General features: G+C 41.3%; 1 non-coding gene across 1 annotated transcript; it reads right to left on the bottom strand.

Moving 5' to 3' along the window:
* Nucleotides 1-4337: 4337 nt before the first annotated feature.
* LOC117398724 (U2 spliceosomal RNA) lies at nucleotides 4338-4525 on the bottom strand. The gene has a single exon (XR_004662158.2). It is a non-coding gene; the product is annotated as a U2 spliceosomal RNA (small nuclear RNA).
* Nucleotides 4526-5258: the final 733 nt, after the last annotated feature.

Here is a 5258-nt window from a genome sequence, read left to right as displayed (position 1 = left end):
ATGCTCCCTGTGGAATCCCCAGTGAAGATGGGCAACTTGGCACAGCCAGGAACCTCCCCTCCTCCTTTACCACAATGTCCATTTTATAGTGTCTTTAAGACCACTTTGTTATGGGTCTGAAATGAAGTAAGTAATACAACAATGTGTTTGTATTTTCTGAGTCTCATTAAGGGCCTCAGAAACAGTGCAGAATAGTTGATAGTTTTCATTATTTCACATTACATTAAAAAATGCCTGGGGCTGTTCACTACAAAGACCCCTGTTACCTGATGCCTCTGTTGAAGTGGAGCAGAAGGAAACTGTATTGGTTTCACTTGTACAATATCACCACTTAGTGGATCGCTGGTGCACTGCCACAAACATGAAAAAGAGCCCTTAATTACTTTCTCTGAAAAGAAAACAAATATTGACATATGAAGTGCCCTATGCTTGCTTTTTTTTCACATATTTACAAAATGACTGTCCATATCTAAATGTCACCTCTACTGCTGTTACTGTATAATCAGTATAACACACCAGAAAAAGATTTGTATGAGATTCAGCAGAGCTTGTAGATGATTCAGTTCCAGTACTATTGGGTGTTTGGTAGTTACTGTATAATTGAATACATTTTGGCCAGTCAGTGTATTTAGCTTGATGTATTCAAAAAACTTCAGAGCAACAAAAAGGACCACCAGTAATATTATTGCTCGCAAATACATTATGGTTTTGAAAGCCTCAGTTAGCACTGGTTTTGGATAGAGTTGTAATGTGTTATTTGACCCAACTAGTTTCCCCAGAGTAGAAGCACAGCAAACTAATAAAGCAAAGCATGATGAAGCATCAGGGTATGTACTGTAATAAATTCAATGTCGGGATCACAACTGCTTGCATGGGTATGGTGAGAGGTGATTGTGTACTATTTGCCGCTGGTCCTGCCTGTTAAGGGGAGAAGAAAGCCACCACCCTCTGAAAGAGGAACTGATCTGACGATGCCAGGATCAGCAGTGTGGACCGCGACGAAGTCACATCCTTGTCCCCCCCCCCCCCCCCCTTATTTTCTGTTCTGAATGCCCCTTTATCTAATCTCCATTTGTGTCCCCTTGTTTCTTTTTACAGGTGGAAAAAGTCCCTTGGGTCGACATTGTCAATACCTTTTAGAATTTTGAATGCTTGAATCAGATCACCGCGTAGTCTTCTTTGTTCAAGACTGAAGAGATTAAATTCTTTAAGCCGGTCTGATATGACATGCCGTTAAACCCATCACCACAGAACCTACACCTCTGGGTAGGAGAGGATCCCTCATGTCCTTTGTGTTCATCACCTGCAACATTAAGGCACATTTTGACAGGATGCAAGGTGGCTCTTAGCCAAGGATGGTTTACTTGGCGCTATGACCAGGTGCTGCAATGTTTGGCCTTAGCATTGGAAGACAAGCGCTACACGACCAATAAATTGCCACCAGTTCCATCAAAGCAATACACACAAAAGACAACATTCCTCCGCCCAGGAAAGCAACCACCAAGAAAAGGTGTTAAAACCAATCCTCGCCCAGGACAACTGGAAGCTGCTAGAGACTGGAAAATGCTGGCAGATGTTGGTCAACAGCTTATTTTTCCACTTAAGATTGCCACCACTAACCTTCGACCAGATATCGTCTTGTGGCCTGGATCAGCATGCCTTGTTTACCTGGTAGAGTTAACAGTGCCATGGGAGGATGCTGTAGAGGCGTATGAGGGGGAAAAAAACTGCGGTATGCTCAACTAGCCACTGAAGCGGAACAGCGAGGATGGAGAGTCCGGGTTTACCCAGTTGAAGTGGGTTGTCGAGGATTTGTGGCACACTACAACCCGGTTTCTCAGAGGATGTCTGATTCAGTGGTCAAGAGCTGCGTCGCACAGTGAAGAGAGGAGCAGCAACTAGCTGTGGTTGAGACTGAAAGATTCTGGTTGGGGATCTCATGCACGATAAAAAGAAAGAAACACTGATGTACGGGTAAGTAAGTTGGGCTGAGTCGAGCCCTCTTGAGGTGTCGTGGGCTAGTCGACAAAACACAGAGGATGGAAGGTGCCCACTTGAAGACCCCAGAGATGTGCCCTACTTAGGCCAATCGAGACGGTTGTCATGCTGATGTGCTGGGGAGACCGCACTGTGGTTGATCCCTGAAGCCAGCATTGCAGCCGTTTTGTGTGCTTATACGCTAGGGAGGCAAATAAGCTGATCCCTGGAGCCATCAACACCAGGCAGAAGGATATCTACATTATCATATGGAAGGAGACACAGATGGATCACATTAGTTTATTGTAATGCTACGTCTTAGTTGGTGCTTATCTTGGCAAGAGCAGAGTTCAAATCAGCATGAAGTTTTAACATCTACTCTCGTGTAATGGGTGGGGGGGGGGGGGGAGGTTCGGTGGACAGCGTGTGTTCGTCTTCGCCCTCCCGAGTCAGCGCAGAGGTGGTAGCGGTAATTGGTCATTTCCAAATTGGGAGAAAATAATAAAGATAATTGGCAACGACTACATTTATATAAAATAAATAAATAAATAAATAAATAAATAAATAATAATGGGCCGAGATCAAAGGGTCATGGGTTTATTCTTTCCAATTCATTTTTTGCTGCAATAAATCCAGTGGTTCCTTTAAACCCCCCCACTGCTCCAATCTCTCCACCTCCTCAGATGATGACATATCAGGAACTAGCTGGGATCTTGGGATCGATGGCCCATCCGAAGTCTCAGGTAAGTCTGAAGACACGTCCTGAGATTTGGTAGCTCCTGATTTTCCAGTACACCAAAACTACTCCAGTATTTTCACCCTGTTTATACCCTTCAATTACAGCTGAATCAGAAGGTGATCCCATCTGGTTCACTTCCTCATTTTCGCCAGCAGGTGGTCACGGGTAACTGGTATTTATCCTAAATGCCTGGTCACACGGACGACATTTGTTGACAGCAACAAGGGGTCGCCTCGTGTGACCACCCCGAGCAACACCCAGGAGACATGTCTCCCGCTTAGGACAACACGAGGGCAACATTGTCAATACCAGCAGATCAAATTTGATAGTAGTGTCACATGACAAGACTCCATGTTAACTGCGTGCCTCATGTTATGATCATCTATTTTTTCAATTAGTGTTCATGTATAATGCAATACATTGCCACCAGTTGACATTACATGATAGACATTACATGGCGCAAAATTGCTATATGGACGATGCAACCTCATCCTTAAATTTCTGAATGGCTTTGAATGAAACATTCTGCCACACTTACTTGGCGCCATCTGTTGGATGTAACAAGATATTGCAGCAATCCATAGACCCATTAATGGTTAAATGTGCACCTGAAACAGTCTGGAAACGAAGCAAAGTTATATAGAGTCATACTGGAATATCAGAAGTTGAAATTATCTTTTGAACTACAGAAAGCATGTATTTTAACCCGTAAAGTACAACATTTCTTTAACACAAGCTGTATTTATACAATTGTTTATTACATTTAGACAACTTTTGCAGTTAAAATTAGAGCAAGTTATCATAATATAGTTGAAGAGAATTTAAAACGGATAGATGTGAGTTAGTGCTCTAGAAATTACAAAGCAGCCTGTCCTCTATTACAACACTGGCACTTAATGGGTTATTTTGAAGAAAACTTAATTCTGCAGTGTCCTTTAAAGATCACAAACACTGGGTCAAATCAACCATAAATCAAATATCAGCCACAGATCAGGGGTGTCCAATCACCATCCTGGAGGCCAATATTCCACTCCAGGTTTAACAGGCAAAAGGAGATAATGAACTACAGGGTCTGTGTGGAGGTTTATTTAATTGATTCAATTAAACATTTAGAACAGGGTTTGGAACAAATACCAGGAGCGGAAGGGCCACGTTCAGAGAAGAAACTATCTAGGGGCAAAGTTGGGCAATAATAAAATTATTAACTTGCAGAAATTGAAATTAAACTTCACTAAAAAAAACAGCTCTCCACAGACCAATTGACATTACAAGGAGCGCAAATTGCTGTGGCGCCATCTGTCGGATGCAACAAGATATTGCATCTTAAAACATAGTTGCAACAAGTGTTTATACCTGAGAACACGCAGCCTGGACAAACCACACAGGGCTCTTTTCCTCAGTTTTCATTTTTAGCTATTTTAGTTTTATGTAAATCTTACATCCTATATGAAATGAGTGTTTTCAGTTACTTTCCAAAATACATAAAGTAGTAACTGGACAGTACTTTCACCGTCGTGCCTTTACACAGGTAACACGCAGCCAAGACAAACCACAGACTATCCTACCTGTATTTCTTAAACACTACATCTGTTTTTTTCACCAGTTTAGTTTCCCCCCGGGAGGGGAGTGCACCGTTCCTGGAGGTACTGCAATACCAGGTCGATGCGTGGAGTGGACGGAGCAAGCCCCTCTTCCATCTCCCAGTTCCAAAAATCAATTTAATATATGGTCCCCAGATAGGGGACGTATCAGATATTAAACTGATAAGAACAGATTTTTTTTTTTTTTTTTTTTTTTATTGAAAATTATTTACAAAGCAACAATACAGAAAGAAACCATATCCATTACATTAACCCACTTGCAATTTACATCTAAACGTGTACTCTTCATTACCTTTATAATATTTTCATCAACTCACCCCACTTATTTGAGCATCTTTCCCAACCCAAAACTTGTTTATCAATTAATATCATTTCTTGTACTTTAGCTTTAAAGAAAAAAAACGCTTGTTTTTCTGTTTGCAATTTATACTTTCCCACAGATTCATTTCTTTTCTCCCATAAGACCCATTTCCCTACATTTACGAATACCTGTACAAACAGTAGTTTTCTTTTTTTCCATTTATACCAATCCTTCCCAAACATAATACAATCAGCAGACATTATATCTACATCAGTTATAGTTTTCAAAAACTGAGATGCCAAGTTCCAAAAATTTATAGCAAAGACACATTCCCAGAACACGTGCCTTGCTGTTTCCACCCCTCCACAGTCCCTAGGACAAGCTGCTGATCTAGCACATCCATGTCTGTGTAATCGTTCCCTCACTGGGAGTCTGTCATGCGCACACAACCAGGCAATGTCATTTACATCATTCCCCATATGCTTTGGTTGCAATCTCCCCCAATCATGTTTTACCTGTGTTTCTTTATTTTTATCCGTCAATTTCTTTTTTACTACATTATATATCTCTTTATGGTTTAACAGGGTTTCCTTTCTCCCACATTCAGGATGTGCCTTTAAAAACATTTTCATATGCTCAT

Source organism: Acipenser ruthenus, chromosome 43 (genome assembly GCF_902713425.1).
Source record: "Acipenser ruthenus chromosome 43, fAciRut3.2 maternal haplotype, whole genome shotgun sequence".
NCBI classification, from domain to species: Eukaryota; Metazoa; Chordata; class Actinopteri; order Acipenseriformes; family Acipenseridae; genus Acipenser; species Acipenser ruthenus.
The sequence above is the reverse complement of the archived record's forward strand: the minus strand, read 5'-3'. Positions and strand labels throughout refer to the sequence as shown.